The sequence below is a fragment of the Pongo abelii genome, chromosome 10 (assembly GCF_028885655.2).
Source record: "Pongo abelii isolate AG06213 chromosome 10, NHGRI_mPonAbe1-v2.0_pri, whole genome shotgun sequence".
In the NCBI taxonomy this organism is placed as follows: domain Eukaryota; kingdom Metazoa; phylum Chordata; class Mammalia; order Primates; family Hominidae; genus Pongo; species Pongo abelii.
In genome coordinates, this window is record NC_071995.2 from 106,765,159 (window position 1) to 106,788,526 (window position 23,368).

The following is a 23,368-nucleotide window of genomic DNA, read 5'->3' on the forward strand; positions in this document are numbered from 1 at the left end:
TAAGGACGCCAGTTGTATTGGATGAGGACCCACCCATGTGACCTCATTTTAGCTTAATGATCTCTTTAAAGGCCCTATCTTCAAATACAGCAATATTCCGAAGTCCTGGGCGTCAGGACTTCAACATGTGAATGGGTTATGGTGCAGGCGGAACAATTTAGCCCATTATAGACCCTTCTCTTTTTCCCCACAGCCCTCATGCCACATGTTCCTCTAGCTCGGAAACCCTTTATCATAATGTCCTGTACACTTATCTTTCTCCCTAACTAGACTACACCTGTGAAGGCAAGGACCCTTTCCACTGCTGCATCCCCACAGTGACTAGAACACTGCCTGGCACACCGTAAGTACTCAACAGCTATCTGTAAAGCACATGCATGTAGTTGCCATCCTGGTTATCCTTAGAATCAAGTGAGGGGCAAAAGAAGGAGGACCTGTATACTCAGCTTGAGGCTGACTGTAGCTGGAAGACAGAGGTGAGATAATGTTGCATGGCCATACCACCATGCCTAGTTTCCCCTTTGGGACATTATCCCATGGGTTTTTCTTTCTTGAGCTGCTCTCCCTATCCTCCTCATTCTGATATCTCACCCAGCTAGACCAGTGTGGTGAATATATCCAGCAGCACCCAACAGCCCTGCAAACCGACAGGCTTTCTTTGACCGTAACCATGTCAGACAAATCAATGTGAGTCCCTTCCATAGCAGTTGCAAGGAAAGAGCAGTTAATCTTGCCCAGGGTGGGTCACCCTGCTTTAAAGGCGTGAGTGGAGGTAGAGGTGCCTATATTGTTTCATGTCTAACTTTGACAAATCAAGTGATTTTTTTTTTTTTGACAGTCTCGCTCTGTTGCCCAGGCTGGAGTGCAGTGGCGCGATCTTGGCTCACTGCAAGCTCCGCCTCCTGGGTTCACGCCATTCTCCTGCCTCAGCCTCCCGAGTAGCTGGGATTACAGATGCCCGCCACCACACCTGGCTAATTTTTTTTTTTTTTTGTATTTTTAGTAGAGACGGGGTTTCACCATGTTAGCTAGGATGGTCTCGATCTCCTAACCTCCTAAGCCATGGCCCATCTTGGCCTCCCAAAGTGCTGGATTACAGGTATGAGCCACCGTGCCCAGCCTCAAGTGGTATTCTTAATGACTTAGTGTGAATATTTCAGAGATGACTTCTTTTTTCTCATTGATCCATTCACCAGCTGCCATCATCCTTTAATTATAAGTCTCCACTTCCTTCCAGCCTCTCTGACAAATAGATAATAATGATCTGTAAACAAACACATACCTGCACCAGGGGAGCAACTCTTGATAATAATTCTGCATAGCAGGAGGCAGGCAGGGAAGCAAAGCATGAAGTCACTCAGACTTCAGTTAGGATCATGGTTTTGCCATGCCATCTGATAGAGCGTTCTGTGCAGATGGAAATGTAGTATACCTGTGCTGTACAATAAGGTAGCCAGTAGCCACATGTGGCTGTTGAACACTTGACATGTGGTTAGTGTGATTGAAGTACTGGATTTTAATTTAATTTAATTTTAATTAATTTAAGTTTAAGTAGCTACATGTGGGTAAAGTGGCTACTCTGCTGAAAAGTGCAGCTTAGAGACCAGTCAAGTCACATCTCTGAGCCTCTTCTTTCTCCCCTGTAAAATGGAGATTAAAATCTCTATTGCAGGGGGAGGAGCCAAAATGGCCAAATAGGAACAGCTCTCTCTACAGCTCCCAGCGTGAGCAACGCAGAAGACGGGTGATTTCTGCATTTCCATCTGAGGTACCGGGTTCATCTCACTAGGGAGTGCCAGACAGTGGGCTCAGGTCAGTAGGTGCACGCACCTGCACGAGCCGAAGAAGGGTGAGGCGTTGCCTCACTCGGGAAGCTCAAGGGGTCAGAGAGTTCCCTTTCCTGGTCAAAGAAAGGGGTGACAGACGGCACCTGGAAAATCGGGTCACTCCCACCCGAATACTGCACTTTTCTGACGGGCTTAAAAAATGGCGCACCAGCAGATTATATCCCACACCTGGCTCAGAGGGTCCTATGCCCACGGAGTCTCGCTGATTGCTAGCACAGCAGTCTGAGATCAAACTGCAAGGCGGCAGCGAGGCTGGGGGAGGGCCGCCCGCCATTGCCCAGGCTTGCTTAGGTAAACAAAGCAGCCCGGAAGCTCGAACTGGGTGGAGCCCACCACAGCTCAAGGAGGCCTGCCTGCCTCTGTAGGCTCCACCTCTGGGGGCAGGGCACAGACAAACAAAAAGACAGCAGTAACCTCTGCAGACTTAAATGTCCCTGTCTGACAGCTTTGAAGAGAGCAGTGGTTCTCCCAGCACGCAGCTGGAGATCTGAGAACAGGCAGACTGCCTCCTCAAGTGGGTCCCTGACCCCTGAGCAGCCTAACTGGGAGGCATCCCCCAGCAGGGGCAGACTGACACCTCACACAGACCTGCAGCTGAGGGCCCTGTCTGTTAGAAGGAAAACTAACAAACAGAAAGGACATCCACACCAAAAACCCATCTGTACGTCACCATCGTCAAAGACCAAAAGTAGATAAAACCACAAAGGTGGGGAAAAAACAGAGCAGAAAAACTGGAAACTCTAAAAAGCAGAGCGCCTCTCCTCCTCCAAAGGAACGCAGTTCCTCACCAGCAACGGAACAAAGCTGGACGGAGAATGACTTTGACAAGCTGAGAGAAGAAGGCTTCAGACGATCAAATTACTCTGAGCTACAGGAGGATATTCAAACCAAAGGCAAAGAAGTTGAAAACTTTGAAAAAAAATTTAGAAGAATGTATAACTAGAAAAACCAATACAGAGAAGTGCTTAAAGGAGCTGATGGAGCTGAAAACCAAGGCTCGAGAACTACGTGAAGAATGCAGAAGCCTCAGAAGCCGATGCGATCAAATGGAAGAAAGGGTATCAGCCCTGGAAGATGAAATGAATGAAATGAAGCAAGAAGGGAAGTTTAGAGAAAAAATAAAAAGAAACGAGCAAAGCCTCCAAGAAATATGGGACTATGTGAAAAGACCAAATCTACGTCTGATTGGTGTAACTGAAAGTGACAGGGAGAATGGAACCAAGTTGGAAAACACTCTGCAGGATATTATCCAGGAGAACTTCCCCAATCTAGCAAGGCAGGCCAACATTCAGATTCAGGAAATACAGAGAACGCCACAAAGATACTCCTCGAGAAGAGCAACTCCAAGACACATAATTGTCATATTCACCAAAGTTGAAATGAAGGAAAAAATGTTAAGGGCAGCCAGAGAGAAAGGTCGGGTTACCCTCAAAGGGAAGCCCACCAGACTAACAGCAGATCTCTCGGCAGAAACTCTACAAGCCAGAAGAGAGTGGGGGCCAATATTCAACATTCTTAAAGAAAAGAATTTCCAACCCAGAATTTCATATCCAGCCAAACTAAGCTTCATAAGTGAAGGAGAAATAAAATACTTTACAGACAAGCAAATGCTGAGAGATTTTGTCACCACCAGGCCTGCCCTAAAAGAGCTCCTGAAGGAAGCACTAAACATGGAAAGGCACAACCGGTACCAGCCGCTGCAAAATCATGCCAAAATGTAAAGACCATCGAGACTAGGAAGAGACTGCATCAACTAGAGAGCAAAATAACCAGCTAACATCATAATGACAGGATCAAATTCACACATAACAATATTAACTTTAAATGTAAATGGACTAAATGCTCCAATCAAAAGACACAGACTGGCAAATTGGATAAAGAGTCAAGACCCGTCAGTGTGCTGTATTCAGGAAACCCATCTCACATGCAGAGACACACATAGGCTCAAAATAAAAGGATGGAGGAAGATCTACCAAGCAAATGGAAAGCAAAAAAAGGCAGGGGTTTCAATCCTAGTCTCTGATAAAACAGACTTTAAACCAACAAAGATCAAAAGAGACAAGGAAGGCCATTACATAATGGTAAAGGGATCAATTCAACAAGAAGAGCTAACTATCCTAAATATATATGCACCCAATACAGGAGCACCCAGATTCATAAAGCAAGTCCTGAGTGACCTACAAAGAGACTTAGACTCCCACACATTAATAATGGGAGACTTTAACACCCCACTGTCAACATTAGACAGATCAACGAGACAGAAAGTCAACAAGGATACCCAGGAATTGAACTCAGCTCTGCACCAAGCGGACCTAATAGACATCTACAGAACTCTCCACCCCAAATCAACAGAATATACATTTTTTTCAGCACCACACCACACCTATTCCAAAATTGACCACATACTTGGAAGTAAAGCTCTCCTCAGCAAATGTAAAAGAACAGAAATTATAACAAACTATCTCTCAGATCACAGTGCAATCAAGCTAGAACTCAGGATTAAGAATCTCACTCAAAACCACTCAACTACATGGAAACTGAACAACCTGCTCCTGAATGACTACTGAGTACATAACAAAATGAAGGCAGAAATAAAGATCTTCTTTGAAACCAACGAGAACCAAGACACAACATACCAGCATCTCTGGGATGCATTCAAAGCAGTGTGTAGAGGGAAATTTATAGCACTAAATGCCCACAAGAGAAAGCAGGAAAGATCCAAAATTGACACCCTAACATCACAATTAAAAGAACTAGAAAAGCAAGAGCAAACACATTCAAAAGCTAGCAGAAGGCAAGAAATAACTAAAATCAGAGCAGAACTGAAGGAAATAGAGACACAAAAAACCCTTCAAAAAATTAATGAATCCAGGAGCTGGTTTTTTGAAAGGATCAACAAAATTGATAGACCGCTAGCAAGACTAATAAAGAAAAAAAGAGAGAAGAATCAAATAGATGCAATAAAAAATGATAAAGGGGATATCACCACCGATCCCACAGAAATACAAACTACCATCAGAGAATATTACAAACACCTCTATTCAAATAAACTAGAAAATCTAGAAGAAATGGATAAATTCCTGGACACATACACCCTCCCAAGACTAAACCAGGAAGAAGTTGAATCTCTGAATAGACCAATAACAGGAGTTGAAATTGTGGCAATAATCAATAGCTTACCAACAAAAAGAGTCCAGGACCAGATGGATTCACAGCCAAATTCTACCAGAGGTACAAGGAGGAACTAGTACCATTCCTTCTGAAACTATTCCAATCAATAGAAAAAGAGGGAATCCTCCCTAACTCATTTTATGAGGCCAGCATCATCCTCATACCAAAGCCGGGCAGAGACACAACCAAAAAAGAGAATTTTAGACCAATATCCTTGATGAACATTGATGCAAAAATCCTCAATAAAATACTGGCAAACCGAATCCAGCAGCACATCAAAAAGCTTATCCACCATGATCAAGTGGGCTTCATCCCTGGGATGCAAGGCTGGTTCAATATACGCAAATCAATAAATGTAATCCAGCATATAAACAGAACCAAAGACAAAAACCACATGATTATCTCAATAGATGCAGAAAAGGCCTTTGACAAAATTCAACAACCCTTCATGCTAAAAACTCTCAATAAATTAGGTATTGATGGGACGTATCTCAAAATAATAAGCGCTATCTATGACAAACCCACAGCCAATATCATACTGAATGGGCAAAAACTGGAAGCATTCCCTTTGAAAACTGGCACAAGACAGGGATGCCCTCTCTCACCACTCCTATTCAACATAGTGTTGGAAGTTCTGGCCAGGGCAATTAGGCAGGAGAAGGAAATAATGGGTATTCGATTAGGAAAAGAGGAAGTCAAATTGTCCCTGTTTGCAGACGACATGACGGTATATCTAGAAAACCCCATTGTCTCAGCCCAAAATCTCCTTAAGCTGATAAGCAACTTCAGCAGTCTCAGGATACAAAATCAATGTACAAAAATCACAAGCATTCTTATACATCAATAACAGACAAACAGAGAGCCAAATCATGAGTGAACTCCCATTCACAATTGCTTCAAAGAGAATAAAATACCTAGGAATCCAACTTACAAGGGACGTGAAGGACCTCTTCAAGGAGAACTACAAATCACTGCTCAAGGAAATAAAAGAGGATACAAACAAATGGAAGAACATTCCATGCTCATGGTTAGGAAGAATCAATATCATGAAAATGGCCATACTGCCCAAGGTAATTTACAGATTCAATGCCATCCCCATCAAGCTACCAATGACTTTCTTCACAGAATTGGAAAAAACTACTTTAAAGTTCATATGGAACCAAAGAAGAGCCCGCATCGCCAAGTCAATCCTAAGCCAAAAGAACAAAGCTGGAGGCATCATGCTACCTGACTTCAAACTATACTACAAGGCTACAGTAACCAAAACAGCATGGTACTGGTACCAAAACAGAGATATAGATCAATGGAACAGAACAGAGCCCTCAGAAATAATGCCGCATATCTACAACTATCTGATCTTTGACAAACCTGAGAAAAACAAGCAATGGGGAAAGGATTCCCTATTTAATAAATGGTGCTGGGAAAACTGGCTAGCCATATGGAGAAAGCTGAAACTGGATCCCTTCCTTACACCTTATACAAAAATCAATTCAAGATGGATTAAAGACTTAAACGTTAGACCTAAAACCATAAAAACCCTAGAAGAAAACCTAGGCATTACCATTCAGGACATAGGCATGGGCGAGGACTTCATGTCTAAAACACCAAAAGCAATGGCAACAAAGCCAGAATTGACAAATGGGATCTAATTAAACTCAAGAGCTTCTGCACAGCAAAAGAAACTACCATCAGAGTGAACAGGCAACCTACAGAATGGGAGAAAATTTTTGCAACCTACTCATCTGACAAAGGGCTAATATCCAGAATCTGCAATGAACTCCAACAAATTTACAAGAAAAAAACAAACAACCCCATCAAAAAGTGGGCGAAGGACATGAACAGACCCTTCTCAAAAGAAGACATTTATGCAGCCAAAAAACACATGAAAAAATGCTCACCATCACTGACCATCAGAGAAATGCAAATCAAAACCACAATGAGATACCATCTCACATCAGTTAGAATGGCAATCATTAAAAAGTCAGGAAACAATAGGTGCTGGAGAGGATGTGGAGAAATAGGAACACTTTTACACTGTTGGTGGGACTGTAAACTAGTTCAACCATTCTGGAAGACAGTGTGGTGATTCCTCAGGGATCTAGAACTAGAAATACCATTTGACCCAGCCATCCCATTACTGGGTATATACCCAAAGGACTGTAAATCATGCTGCTATAAAGACACATGCACACATATGTTTATTGCGGCATTATTCACAATAGCAAAGACTTGGAACCAACCGAAATGTCCAACAATGATAGACTGGATTAAGAAAATGTGGCACATATACCCCATGGAATACTATGCAGCCATAAAAAATGATGAGTTTATGTCCTTTGTAGGGACATGGATGAAATTGGAAATCATTTCTCAGTAAACTATCGCAAGAACAAAAAACCAAACCCTGCATATTCTCACTCATAGGTGGGAATTGAACAATGAGAACACATGGACACAGGAAGGGGATCATCACACTCTGGGGACTGTTGTGGGGTGGGGGAGGGGGGAGGGATAGCATTGGGAGATATACCTAAAGTATAATAATGATAAGTAAATAAGTAAATTAAAAAAATCTCTATTGCATTAGGATAATACTAGCTGCTATTACAAACAGGCTATGTGTCATTAGAGGCTCCAACAAGTCAGAAGTTTATTTCTCGCCCATGTAACAGTCTAGGGCATGTCCCCTCCAAGGAATATTCAGGGATTCAGGCCGATGGGGTTTGCTATCTCCAACACATAGACATTTTAGTTATTCCCATCTAGTCACCAGGAAAGGGAAAATAGCAGAATTCCAAAGCTAGGGATTTTCTCTTAAGCAATTGAGGTAGAATTTATAATGTCATTTCTGCTCTGCCAATTCTTGGCAAGAAAACACTCACATTACCACATGTAACAGCAAGGGGAGTTAAGAAATTTAGTCCTTAGCTGCGTACCAGTGTCCTAACTAGAATTATCTTAGTGTAGAATAAGGAAAGAACATATTTTGGAAGACAAATAACTGTATCTATTACACCTACTTTGGAGGACTGCTGTATGGGTTGAATATGTTATGTATGTGACATGGTACTTGTGTAATAGTCAGCTTTTGCCATTAATAAGAAAACAACTCTACCATTTGGTGTGTTAAGTCAACAATGCTGAGTGAGAGTTAGCAGTTTGGGCTGGGTTCATGTAAGCGATTCTAGACTCAGTTGATCTCAGTGTGGCTTCCATCAGTGCTGCTTCCATCAGTTGCTGGGTCAGCTGGGGCTGGCTGATCTAGGATGGCCCTGGCTGGACCATCTTTCCTTGCTCTATTTAATTTTTATCCTCCAGCTGGCAAGTGACAGGGTTCAAGACAGTGAGGGAACACTCACAGGCCTTTTGAGGTTTAGGATTGGAATTGACACCCAATCACTGCTGTCACATCCTGTCAACTAAAACAAGTTACAAAGCCAATCAAGAATCAGGGGCAGGAAAACAGACTCCATCTTTTAATGGGTGGGGATGCAAAGTCACATTGCAAAGGAGTGTAGTTATAGGGAGGGGAATAATTAGAGCCATTTTTGAAACAGTCTACTATAATTTGGTATACAATTTATTCAGTAAATGATGCCTAATGTTATTTTATTAATTCACTTATTAATTCTATATGGTCCCCTCATTCAAAAATTTATTGAATGTTTACTATGCATCAGGCTTTAGGCCAAAGACAGTGACTGCGTTTGGATGTGTTAGGCATTGAACTCTGTAAGAAGAAGTCAAGTTAACTTTTGTGTCATAAAAAGAGAACAAATAAACCTCAGAATAGATGTGGTTTTTCATTCTTTAGTCCTTGACTGATGCCTAGTGTCCTCTTGTCATTTCCTGGGTACCACTGATGAAAAGGTACCTTGTTAACCATGACCCCTGTTGTTTTGACTGTGGTGTGGCCATCTCTCTGGGCCTGGGTGAATTACCAATGAGGTTTGCCGCTTGTGGCCTTGTCTGCTGCAGGGAAGCACTTTAGGATGAACCTGGACAGATCCAGCATGAGCTGACAGAGCCTTTGGAGAGAGAGAATAAACAGCCCACTGATTCAGAGGGCTATTAAAGGAATCTTTCTTGCTTCAGCATAAAACGACTTGTCTTGCCTGCAAGATGAATCAGAAGCATAAAGGGTGATGAATGGAAGTGATTTCCAAAGCACTGGGAAATATCGTGGGCCCCACAGTGAAGTCACATCTGGTGGCTTCAAGACACGTCTTGTGCCCATTGGCATTCATCTCTGTCACTTCCCCAGGTACCTATGGCCTACTCCCACTTTCTTACTATCAAAGCCAGCAATCTCAGCTGAGAGCCTTACTGGGGACATGCTCTCCAGAACTGACAGCTCCCAAACAAAAGGAAAATGCAAAAAGAAGACTGAAGTGCTCAAGATAGGGAATCCTAGAAAGATAAGTGCTTCCAGCCCTCACCTTACTCTGCCTCACCTGTGTCTTGCTTTGAATTGCTTTGGGCATCAAATTGACTTATCAAAGGCGCAGACAGGGACCACTGCATCAAACAAGAATCACTTGGGAAGTCTCCCCAACATTTCGTTATGAAAAGTTTCAGACCTATAGCAAAGTTGAAAGAATTTTATCCACCCCCATTTTCTTTTGCATGCTTTATCGCTTATCTATCAATTTGACCCTCCTTCTTTTTTGATACATTTCAAAGTAAATGGCACTCATCAGTGCACTTTGATAGGGGATTTTTTAAAATTGCTCATATCAGCAATCCATATTCAGGTCCCTGAAACACTAGGGGATCTGCATTTTAAATAATTATAAACCCCACTTTGCAAGTGAGAAAACAGGCCCAGAGAGGTGACAGGACCTGCACTACAAAAGCTGCCTAGGAGTTGAACTCCTCTCAGTCTCTTGGCCCAGAACTGCCTGGGTAGGAGGAGTTCAGGGCACCTCAGCTTAGTGACTATGTCTTGGAATTCCCCCGGCTCTCTTGCTTAGAGTATGGGACTTTGGCCAGACTCAGGCTTAGAGCCTGTGTTCCGTCTTCCTGGTCTAAATGTTCCTTGAGGAGAGGGGCTGTGTGTAAGACTTTGCTTGTAGCCCTTGCACCAAGAATTATTGAACCTCTTGAAATCTGTAACATGGAGATAACAATGATTTTCAACTCATGGGTTTAATGAGGTCATTCATAGAAATGTACAAGTGCTAAAAAGAAGTAGCTTAGTTATGATATTCATTAATAAGTATGGCCTTTGTAAATCTCAGTCTATAAACTCAGGCAGGCATGAAAATGTAACTGCATTTTTTCCCTATAACCAAACTCAGTTTTATTTTGAGCACCTGTTTTACATTAGAACCCTCAAAAAACACCCTGAGATGAAGATTGATGTAAAAGTGACTTATAAAGAAGTGGCCCCAGGAAAATCTGATCAAGGAATAGGTGACTGAGAGCCCAAGGGAAGGAGGCAAGAAAGGTCTCATGGAGGATAAGCTTTGCTCAGCCCTGCAGGGAGCTGGGGACAGTGATGGTCACCCTCAGAGTCTTTCAGATCAGGGGGAATGGAAGCTGGAATATTTGTATATCCCTCCTGCATACTATCAGGCATTAGTTAAGGGTTGCCCTGGGGGTGTGAATACCTGGGCACTCTAGGTTCTCTAGGCAATTAAGCTTAAGGGGTTCTAGTAGCTTGAGGGTGGTCCTCCCACCGAGAGATTTAAGTGCTGGCCACGCAGAGTCAAAGCACATAGGAAGACTGGGTGGATGAAAATGATAAGGTGTCTGAGAGATGTATGTGGAACACTAGCAACATCTGCTTCAGAGCCCATTCTGCCACAGCAGAAAGCTAGTCCACTTGGGTTCCCTGGAGAGCATACTTTGTACCAAAGCATGGCAGTGAGATGCAGATTGAGTCCTTCTTTTCTAGTCTGTTTGTTCTGACAACAGCTGCAACATCTTTGACCTGCCTGGCCTTTGTATGTCTACCCATCTAGGTCATTGCTGAATGAGTCTGCATTTCTGACCCAAATGACCTCTCAGGCCCCCAGCCTGGCCTATAAGAGCCCTTCTACTGCTATCACACTATTCTGAGATTTAGGAAACCCCATTCACAGGACCCACCTGGACACCTGGATTATTATTCTGCTCCCAAACCATGCTACAGCACTGGAGTCTCAGAAGGATTGGGGCTCTGGTCCACCCTTTTACAAGGTACACCCAGGGAAGGGCTGGGGCAATGCCTGCTGCTCTCAGGTGCCCCAGCCTACCTGGGGGTGCTGCCTCACCACCCAAATCGGCCTGAGAGTGGGATGGCTGAGGAGTAGAGTTCTTTCTCAGGCTCTTAATACTATCTGAGCACTTTGAGTCTCTTCTTACTCTCTTCTTCCTTAATATCAAGGGAGCATTTCTAAATATAGGACACCTTGTCCTTACTAAATATTTTTCCACATAGGTTTTCTAAGCAGCACAAGGGTGCTTCTCAAACTAGTGTATATCAGAATCACCTGGGGAACTTAATAAAACCATGGCTTTACATAGGTCAAATCTCCAAAGATTCTTATTCTGGGAAAGACTTGAAGACTCATGAGCCAGGGACTTGACTACTTTATTATGTCTACTCTTCTGTGTCAACTCTTTCTTGGGCAGAGATGCCTTGCCAGTCAATTACTGTTTCAATGAAGGGAAAGATGAGCTATAAGCAAATGCTGTGGGTAAAACAACTTCAGTTAATATTCCAGAACACTGTGCGACTTCACAAAGCTTTATCCTAATTTGTGAAGCCCTTTTTAAAAATTATTATTATAAGCTCTTTGATTAGTTCCCAAGTGCTCTCCTTACTTCTGTTCACATGTCCTCATTACACAGATACCCCACTGTGATTTCTGTAATTTGGGGTGACTTTCTCTTCCCTTCTTACAGCAGCCTCTTTGCCAGTTCCTCCTCACTGGATCTTTATGATAGAGGTGCGGGTAGACACAAATCCACATGGCCATGAATTCTTCTTAAAATTCAGATTGAAAAGTTGCTGTGTGTAAAAGAGACCACTTGCTTTGGGTGAAAGGAGGTGGCAGAGCACCGTGATCAAGAATGTGGATTCCTGTCTCTGCTACTTTTTAGTTGTGTGATAACTCAGCCAAGTTAATTTCTCTGAGTCTTGGTTTCTTCACCTGGAAAACTGGAGTAATACTAACATCTACCACAGAGGGGGGCTATGAGGACTTAAATGAGCAAAAGTATAGACCGCTTTGCACAGAAAAAGTGTGCAGCTGTTACAAGTAACCATAAAGGTGTTTAAAGTTGGGATCTCAGCCTAGGGTTTATCCTGGTTGTTTTCAAAGTACCATTTCATTTGGTTCCAACCACTGTTCCATTTGGGTATCCTTCATTCTCATGTGGCTGCAAATAGGGGAAGCACAGATGGAGTGGGTTTGAGAAACAGTGGGAATTGGAAAGTAGTCATGGGTGGGAGGCCAGTGAGAGTGAAGGTTCTTAGCTATTCTAGAGAATGTCCACTTTCTGGACCAGAAATGTCTAATGAGACCAGAAATAACTTTTGGGATCCCGTTGGCTCTGATCTGGCTTTGTTGGAAATGACACTTGCAAAGAGCAATGCATAGGCGGATGGTGAAGAGTAGGCTTAGGTAATTTCTAATTTTACATTTTAGAGAAATTCCAGTTTGGGGTTGGGAGAAGAGGGAAGGGGAGTACAGAAACCAACTTTACGGTGGGTACCATTTATCAAGAACTACTATGTGCTAAGTTTTCTTCTAAGAACTTTACACATGCTATCTCATTTCATCCCTGCAACAGCAACCCTTCAGACTAGGTATCATCTTGACCCCCATCTTAGAGATGAGGAAACGGCTTCGGATGGCAACCCACTCACATAAGTTCTATCTCTATTTAGCAACAAAGCCAGGATTTGAACCAGTTCTGGATCCAGATCCCACATGCTCTTCACTGCTTTATGTGATGCCTTTCATCAAAAGGGAACCCCTGTTCTTTCTTCAAACAATCCTTTAAAGCAGTGGTCTTAATTTTTCTGAGGATCTGATGAAAGTCATGGATCCTGTCCTCCGAAAGCACATAAAATGCCCTGAACCACTGACGCTGTGCCTGTTAGGAATGCCCAACTTAATGCCAGCTTTTTGCAGCTCAGATATCTCTCTTGGGGTGTCACTCTCACCTTATAACCCCTGGGGGGTTTGGGGCAGGGAATCAGCAATGAACTAAATATGTGGGGAAACATAACAACAGAATCATTCATCTATTCATTGGGGTTATGTTGTTATGAGCTTGTCCCTGTCATTTTACCCTCCTAAGCCTCAAATTCCTCATCTGTGAAATAAGATGGTAACAGTATCTATGTCTTGGGTTTTGTGAAGATTTAATAAGATATAGTACATAAAGCTTTTAGAATGCAGTACATATCTCATAAGCTTTTAGAATGCAGCCTGGCACATCATGAGTTTTTATTAAGTATTTGCGATGATATTAATATTATTAGTCCAGAAATAATAGCCCTTTCTGCCTTCTCTCTTCTGTTATTCATCACATTTTTCTTTAGTATGTATGTTGCCTCTTCAACAAGGCAGTGAGTTCTTGAGTGCAGCCAGGCTGCTTGGGATTGGATCCCAAAGTTATCCTTCTCAAACGTGTGGCCTTGGGAAAGTCTCTTCACTTTTCTAAGCCTCAGTTTCCTCTCCTGTAAAATGGGAATAATAATAACATTTATCCTAACATCATGCTATAGCTGTGCCTGAAACATAGCAAGGGCTAACTGCGTGTTAGCTATTATTGTTGTTGTAGCTACTGGTATTATTATCAGTTATACTATCCCACTGAGAGCTGAGCACACAGATGGAGCTCAATAAATGCTGGTTGGTTGACAAATGATCCCTTTCAGGTCAGATAATTAGTTACACTCCAATCAGTAGATTTCCTCTTACTGGGAAGGAGCATGGGGCCTGCTGTAATACATAAAGCAGTGGATCCAATATCCACCCTAGCCCATCCAGGAACAAGAATCTGGGGTGGAAACAGACACTGAAATATGATGCTCCCAACCCAATAAAAGTGTCAGATGGGCTGCTCTGAGCAAGTGCCTGATGAAGCAAATCTAACTGCAGCTGCAAGTTACTCCTCAGCACCATTGACGAGCTGGGAATCGATCGATTCAGCTAGAAGCAGAGGTGGTGTGGGGAGGTGAGGGTGTCCAGGCAGGCCTCCACCAGCAGAAACAAATTAATTATGTCTCCAGGGCTGCCTGGCAGGAGGGCCATAAATCATGGCGATAATCAATGTTTTTTGGGAGTGGACAACCCTGAGATGGACGTGGGGGCTCCCAAAGAGGCGAAAGGACCTGGATCCCAGCAGGGACATATTGCAAAAAGTCAGACAGCCCCAAACCCAGCTCTGCTCTTTCTAGCTGTGTGACCTTGGGAGAATCACTTAACCTCGCAGGCGTCATTTCCTCATCTACAAAATGGAGCCCTTGATACCTCATGGGGCTACTGGGAACACTAAGTGAGAATCCGATCATCTGCTACTGCCCTGTTCACAATGGCAGCCTCCTGTGTCTATTGTGCAGTTTAAGTGCAGCAGGTCCAAATTAAGATGTGCTGTAAGTGTGAAAGTCCACATCCAATTCCGGCGACTTAGCATGAATAAAAGGAAAGTGAAAGAACTCATCAATGCTCTTTCACATTAATTGCATGTTGAAATTATACTTGGGACATATTGGGTTAAGTAAAACATATGAACAGAATTAATTTTACCTGTTTAGTTTCATCTTTTGAAATGTGGCTACTATAAAAAAGAACAAGATTGTGTCCTTGCAGAGACGTGGATGGAGCTGGAGGCCATTATCTTTACCAAACTAACACAGGAACAGAAAACCAAATACTGCGTGTTTTCATGTATAAGTGGGAGCTAAATGATGAGAACACAGGGACACAAAGAGAGGAACAACACACACTGGGGCCTATCAGAGGGTGGAGAGCAGGACAAGGGAGAGGATCATGGAAAATGACTAAAGGGCACTAGGCTTAATACCTCGGAGATGAAATAATCTGTACAACAAACCCCCATGACACAAGTTTACCTATGTAACAAAGCCTGCACATAAAATTAAAACTTAGAAAACGTCTTGAAAAGATGGGGAAAAAGTGTGGTTACCAGGAAAAAGTGAATGCAAACTACTGAAATTTAAGTTTTCATAGTGATCATATGCTGAAATGATACTATCTGGGATATATCAGGTTAAATAAAATGTTATTAAATTAATTTCACCTATCCTTCTTTTTAAAAAAAATGTGGCTACAAGGAAATCTAAAATCACTCGTGACTCTAATTATATTTCAATTGAGTGATGCTGGTCTAGCCTTTTTCTTTCTATATGCTTTTTCTTTGTGAATTTTGATGAACTGCTGTGCTGTCCTGGACAAACTAACATTTTCTTCCCTGAGTCTCAGTTTCCTCACCTGTCAGGAAGAGAGAATAATCATAGTTTACATTTATTGAGCCTTTATTAAATACCAGGTACTGTTCTGAGCATGTTACATGCATTAGCTCATTTATTCCTCAGAACATCACTAAAAGTAGACATTAACCCATTTCACAGATGAGAAAACTGAGGTCTGAATGGTTAAGCCTTTACCAAAGCTGTGTAACTAGGAAAAAGCAAACCAGCCCAGATCTGAACCTAGCTCTACCTCACTCCAGGCCTATATTCATCACCACTACTCTATACTTGTTCTTTTTCATTGGCTTAATTTTAGGGTCTCAAGCATGTCAGGACACTTGGGCAGGTAGGGTATTTGCAAGCTCAGGTAAAATTCTTCCTTCAGCCAGTGAGATTTAAGTACCACATGATAGTGTCTTCCAAGGGCCAAAGTCCCACTGGGTGACATCACTTCCTCTCTGATGTAGCCACTGTGACAGCCAAACACCAAGGAGCACGTGGCCTGAGTAACCACCATCCTGGGGCTATTTTGCCCAGGGTTAGAGTGGAGTGCCTATTTTAATCTGAAAGCCAGCCCCCAAACTCTTGCTACTCACCCTCTTTGTGACATTTTCATAGGTCTCTGAAATTGTTACCCTTATTCCTAAAAGGCATATTTCCAGATAAATAGACTGCTTTATTTGCCCTTTTCTCACTGAGGAAGCATGCATGTGTTTGTGGTTGTATGTAGAATAATCACATTGTGATGTCAATTTGTATGTACGAGAACAGTGGGTGTGGGCAGTAAAGGGGTGGGATGAAATGAGCATCTGTGTGTGTGTGTGTGTTTGCGCATGTGCATCATGTGTACACACATATGCACACACATGCCTAGTATCTGCTCTCTCCTTATTCTAGATTACCCCGGCCCCCTTTTATTAAAGACTCAAGAGGATCTTGTTCTGTTGCCCAGGCTGGAAGCCTGGAGTGCAGTGGCATGATCATAGCTCACTGCAGCCTCAAACTCCTGGGCTCAAGCAATTCTCCCACTTCAGCCTCCTGAGTAGCTAGGACTACAGGTGTGCACCACCACACCTGGCTTTTTCTTTTTTTTTTTTTTTGAGAGGGAATCTCATTCTGTCTCCCAGGCTAAAGTGCAGTTGCCTGATCTCGGCTCACTGCAACCTCTGCCTCCTGGGTTCAAGCAATTCTTCTGCCTCAGCCTCCCGAGTAGCTGGGACTACAGGCATGCGCCACCATGCCCTGCTAATTTTTGTATTTTTAGTAGAGACGGGGTTTCACCATATTCGCCAGGCTGATCTTGAACTCCTGACCTCGTGATTTGCCCACCTTGAGCTCCCAAAGTGCTAGAATTACAGTCATGAGCCACTGCACCCGGCCCACACCTGGCTATTTTAAAACATTTTTTTTTTTTTTTTTTTTTTTGGTTGTAGAGACAGGGTCTTGCTGTTGCCTAGGCTGGTCTCAGAGTGATCCTCCTGCTTCAAGTGATCCTCCTGCCTTGGCCTCTGAAAGCACTAGGATCACAGGCATGAGCCACCACACGCAGCCTAGATTGCCTTTTTTAGGGAACTTTCCCTCCACCTCTTTATGTCATGCCAGACACACATCCCTAGCTCTCTTCTGACTGCTGGGGTAACCATGTAACCCAAGCTAGGTCCTCAGTCTTTTCCTTGAAAATTTGAATCTTGGGTAGATACAAGAATAGTTGATTTATTTGTCCTTCGGACTGCCCACCATCCTGCTGCTGAAGTCCTGGCACTGCTTGGTCACTAACCTTCCTGAGTCCTGTTCCTTAGCTCATGTTTCCATTCTGGGAGCTTCCCAGTAACTTTCCAGTTTACTTTTTTCCTTGCTTTTTTCAGTTAGATTTGATCTGTGCATTTTTGTTTTTAATAGAAATAATCCAAAATGATGCAGAGCTGGCCACTAACCAAGAGGAAGGACCCCAAGTCTCTGGAATGTCTGCTTTAAAAAAGTATTTTGGTGGGGAGCAATGGGAAGAAGTCTTCACATAATGATAGCTCAGCAGTGGCCTGAGCATTTCAGAGCCCTCCTCCAGATTTCTGTCAATTCTCAGAAGAAGCCATGTTTCCATGGTTCTTGCTTCCGCACTTTGTAGCTCCACATCAGTCCAGACATGAAACCCGGCTTCGCTGGGTGCGGTGGCTCACGCCTGTAATCCCAGCATTTTGGGAGGCCGAGGTGGGCGGATCACCTGAGGTCTGGAGTTCAAGACCAGCCTGACCAACATGGAGAAATCCCGTCTCTACTAAAAATACAAAATTAGCCAAGCGTGGTGGCACATGCCTGTAATCCCAGCTACTCAGGAGGCTGAGGCAGGAGAATGGCTTGAACCTGGGAGGCAGAGGTTGCTGTGAGCCGAGATCGCGCCATTGCACTCCAGCCTGGGCAACAAGAGTGAAACTCCCTCTCAAAAGAAAAGAAAAGAAAAGAAACCCAGCTTCTTGCTTGAATCTCATTGTTTGAAAAAATAGAAAGACATCCAATCACATGACTCATTTTTGAGGTTAGGAGAATTTTCTGCAGATTTCAGGGGTGGTGGTGGAAGACAGAGGAGGGGTTAACATTGCTTTAATGCAGACAATTTCCAAATGGAATGTTAGGTATCATGGCTTTTCAAATGTCCCCTGGCCAACACTCTTTGGGGTGGGTGGTGGTTAAGGGGTGACTCAAACTCCCTTTCCCTCACCAGCTCCAGCTCTTGCCATCTTGCTAGATTTTCTCTTCCTCTCCTCTCTCTTTTCTTTCTAATCTCCCTTCCCGACTCCATACCCTGGAAGAAAGCATAAATCATTCTTTTTGTCGAATACAGAACCAATTCTGACATTTCTCTAAAACCTTTGGAGATTTGGCATCCAGGTCTTTGTAACTTCCCTTCTATTCAGTAGCCAGCTGTTGGCATAATAATACTTTATCTACCTCATTGCAATGATTATTTTTAGATGTGATCACAGGTAAGTACAGTAACCATTGTCATAGCCTCTCCCTATCACTTTCCACATAGCTTTCCAAGGATGTCATCCCAGGAACCAAGGATCTGTCTGCAATTCCAGGCATCTGCTGAGAACATACGAATTGGTGAGGTTCAATGTCAACATGTGGGTTGTGGGAGGAGTAAAAATAAAGAAGAATGGCTTCCATTTAATCGAGCCCCCATCCAAACACTTTGCCTGCATTACCTTATTCAGTCTTCGTGAGGGCCCAAGAGCTGGAGTACCAAAATGACCCCCCGCCCCAGATACAGAAATTGCAGTTTGGTGGAGCCAGGTATAACTGGGCCCCCAAGTCCCATGACCTCATCTGTTCTCTGCTGCCTCTGGCTTCAGACAGAATAGGACTCTTTCTGTCCTGCAGTTCATATCCCCACCTCTACCCTCCTATGGGCTGGATTGCATTTTTTAAATCCAGTTTTGGATCATTTTTGCCCTCCAAATGGCTTGGTAACAGCAAGAGCCTAGAGTCCTGCTCTTCATGCTCCAAACTGAATTACATCCATCAGCCCCAGTGCCAGCACTATTGTTCCCAGGGCTTACTCAGCTTTAATTAGAATATTTTTATTTTCCCTAGGAGAGAGAGGACAGCCGACTTCAGCTTAAATAACCTTGCCGTGGGCTACAACCTGGAACTGCAGGGCTCGTGGGCTATCAGATGGAGCCGCCAGCAGGGGAGGACATGGGAGGCTGTGATGCTGTGTTTGCGTGGGGGACCCTCTGCCTTTTCCCACCGTCTGTGCATCGTGATGTTAAAAATGGTGAAGAGGAAGCCTGGCAGGAAATGTCTTTGAAGGGGACACAGGAGCATGCACCCACCCCGCCCCCACACACAAACACACTAAGGTGTGAGGGACAAAGCAGTTAACTCATCAACACATAAACTGAAGTTCAAATGCAGCAACTTTGAAAGGCCCCATGTGGACAGGCTGGAGGCCAATGTATGGTTCACCCCACAGAAGGAGAAAAGCAGCACAGTGTAGGGTGACACTGCCCAGCAGAAATAGAATGTCCGCCTCACATGCAACTTACAATTTTCTAGCAGCCACATTTTTTTTTGAAAGTTTAAAATTTATTTCAAATTTATTTACATGGAATTTATCAAGTAAGTCTTTTGTGATTCTTTTATTTCCTCAGTTTCTGTAGTTATTTACCACATACCAATTTTGTATTATGTTTTTATGAGTTTTGCAATTCTTTTCTTTTTTTCTCTTTTTAAGCTTTTATTTTGGGTTCGGGGTACATGTGAAGGTCTGTTACATAGGTGAACTCATGCCATGGGGTTTTATTGTACAGAGTATTTCATCACCCAGGTATTAAGCTCTGTACCCAATAGTTATCTTTTCTGCTCCTCTACCTCCTCCCACCGTCCACCCTCAAATAGATCCCAGTGTCTGTTGTTCTCTTTGTGTTCATCAGTTTTCATCCTTTAGCTCCCACTTATACATGAGAACATGTGATATTTGGTTTTCTGTTCCTGCGTTAGTCTGCTAAGGATAATGGCCTCCAGCTCCATCCATGTTCCTGCAAAAGACACTATCTCGTTCTTTTTATGGCTGCATAGTATTCCATGGTGTATATGTGCCACATTTTCTTTATTCAGTCTGTCATTGATGGGCATCTAGGTTGATTCCATGTCTTTGCTATTGTGAACAGTGCTGCAATGAACATTCGCATGCATGGGTCTTTTGATACAACAATGTACATCCCCCTGGATATACACTCAGTCACTTTTTTTTTTTTTTTTTTTTTTTGAGACAGAGTCTCGCTCTGTCCCAGGCTGGAGTGCAGTGGCGCCATCTCAGCTCACTGCAAGCTCCGCCTCCCGAGTTCACGCCATTCTCCTGCCTCAGCCTCCCAAGTAGCTGGGACTACAGGCACCCGCCACCATGCCTGGCTAATTTTTTTTTTGTATTTTTAGTAGAGATGGAGTTTCACCGTGTTAGCCAGGATGGTCTTGATCTCCTGACCTTGTGATCCTCCCACCTCGGCCTCCCAAAGTGCTGGGATTACAGGTGTGAGCCACCGTGCCCATCCCCCAGCCACATTTTTTAAAAAGTAAAAAGAAACCAGTGAAATTAATTTTAATAACATCTTGCCTTTAACCCAGTACATCGAAATATTATCATATTCACATGTAGTCAAAAAGTCAATATTCAATATGTAATAAAAATATGAATGAGATCTCTCAAACAAAGTCTTCAAAATCTGATGTGTATTTCATACTCACAACACATCTCAATTTGGACTCGGTTGTTTCAGCGCTCAATAGCCATGTGCAGTGAACGGCTGCCATATGGAAGAGCGTAGGGTTGGGGCATGCACTCCAGATCCTGATTTTCTGGGCTGCAACCTTTCACTGGTGTTGGTTAACAGCATTATCTTAGACATTTGTCTTCTCCCACTTCCTTTGTGGGATATGCAATAATAATGTCCGCTAACACTCAGGCTGTGAGGATCAAAGAGGTAATTCATGCAAACTCTTTAGCAGAGTGCCTGTACACAGTAGGTCTTCACATATTAGCAGACGATCAGCTAGAATTAGAATAATGACAGCTAGTATATATGATGGCATTATACTAACCATGCCTTTTGCTGGTTGCTTGATGCTCCTCATCCACTTTAAGCCCCATTAACACTCCCCTGAGATACAAAATATTGTCTGTATTTACAGATGAGGAAACTGAAGCTCACAGAAGAGCTAACTCCTTTTGTCCACAGGATGAAACTGTAAGAAGGCTGATTAAGGCTTTCACAACCTGGCCCCCTCCACCTCATTAGCTGAGCAGAATGACTGCAAGAGCAGATTCTAGACCCAGCTGACCAGGGTTAAAATCTTGTCTCTGCCACTCACCGGCTATGTGACCTGGCAGCTATGTGACTTCTCCTCTCTGAACCTCAATTTCATCATCTGTTAAATGGGGACAATCTACTGCAAAGGGACCTTGTGAAGATTTAATGAGTTAATATATGAACGGTAGGCACAGAGTAAGTTGTGCGTAAGTGAAAGCCACTTTTATTAGTGGTCACTTCCTATCTCCACTCTAAGCTCCAGGAGGACTGCATTACTACAGTTCCCTTCCCATATAGACTACATTTTCTCTTTCCATAGTATGGGTCTCTGCCCAACCTGATGCAACCTAATCCCTACATCATGTTTCTTCCTCCCCTATTTATTTGCAACTTGCTGCCTCTTCCTCCAGGAGATCTGGACTCAGTCCCCTCCAAGGAGCATCAACTGTCCCTGCTCCTCCCTCCCCATGTGGCCCTGGGATGAATGCTTGTCCCTGTCTCAGGACAAATGCTTCATCAGGACAGGACTGTGTCCATCTTTACCCCAACCCTAAGCACAGGACCTGGCTCAGGGAGAACACTCAAAAACACCTTTGACCCAGAGAGAGTCTTCCGAATCCTTTAAAAAGAGGCAGTGGCCATACTTTTACTGCCTTGATTCATACTGGCTGTTGGACAATGGCATAGCTCATTTTCCACTTGTAACAGCGTGAGTCTTTTTCCTCCAATACTCAAGGCATAATTTTCACACAGCAAAATGCACAAATCTTAAGTCTACAGCTCAATTAATTTTGCCAAATAAACACCCCTGGAAGTATCACCAGATCAACTTATATAAACCAACTCCAGAAGCTTCCCTTGTACCCCTTCTCATTCAGTAACCTTTCCCCTGTAGGGCAGCTGTTCTGATTTCTGTCACCTTCTAGTCACTTTGCCTGTTCTTGAACTTTAGATGGATGGAATCCTACAATATGTATTCTTCTGTGTCTAGCTTCTTCCACGGAGCATAATTTCCCTGAGATTCTGCCTTGCTCTTGCCAAGATCAGTGTTCATTCCTTTTTACTGATGAGTAGTATTTCATTGTGTGGAGATATATTTTTTATCCATTCTCTTGTTTATGGACATTGGTGTTGTTGGCTGTACAAATCTTTTTTGCACATGTATGTTTTTGTTTCTTTTACATAAATACCTCAGAGTAGAATGGTGAGGTTGTATGGTAAGAGTATGTATTACTTTATTATAAACTGGCAAACAGAGTTCCAAACTGGTTGCACTGTTTCACTTTTGGCTTTAAGCCTTTGTTTTCTCTGCTGTAAGATGGGGATGATGCATGACACTCTGTGATGCAGGCATGTAAGGAGATACTAGTGTTGTCAGATACTTGCATGTCAACTGGCTTAGCTATGATAGCTGTCATTTGCATTTCCTCTCCTAGGGGGTAATTTGCACCAGTGGTTAGGGGGCAAAGAAAGGGGAAGGTCCTAGTCCCATGGGCATCTGCAGGAAGCTCTCAGGGCATCATGGGACCCTCACGTCAACATTGAACAGGGGGAGTTTCACCTTAGAGGTGACCTTCCTTACCCACTCCTTGGTAGGATTTTATTTTCTCCTTGCTCTGTAAGGCAATTCAAATAATGGTGATTATTTGCACATCCTCAGATGAGAGAGAGCAGAGGACAAATGACCCGCATAGCACACCCCTGCCACCTTGGAGAGGGATGTTCAGGTGTCCTTCCAGAGCTGGTGTAAACCTCCTCCCTGCCTGGTTTACCTTGGGGAGGAAGGGACTTTCTAAAAGGAATTCATAGCCTGCTCCCCACGTCCTTTAAGTGCAGCATAGTATTTAGACTGTTGTAATTAAGGCTCTGTCGCAGCTTCGACAGAAACAAGTGTTTCCTGGGGATCTGGATTCAGTTGTCAAAATGACTTTGCTGTGAAACACTGCATATGATTTTCAAGCCCTGAAACCTGTGAGTTTGAAAGTGTGTCTCCGTGTGTTTGTGGAATTTCTCCTCTATATCTTTTTATATGGGTTTCATTTTTTTCCATTAAAAAAATTATTGTAGTAAGAACACTCAACATGAGTTGAGTGTACAATTTGAAGTGT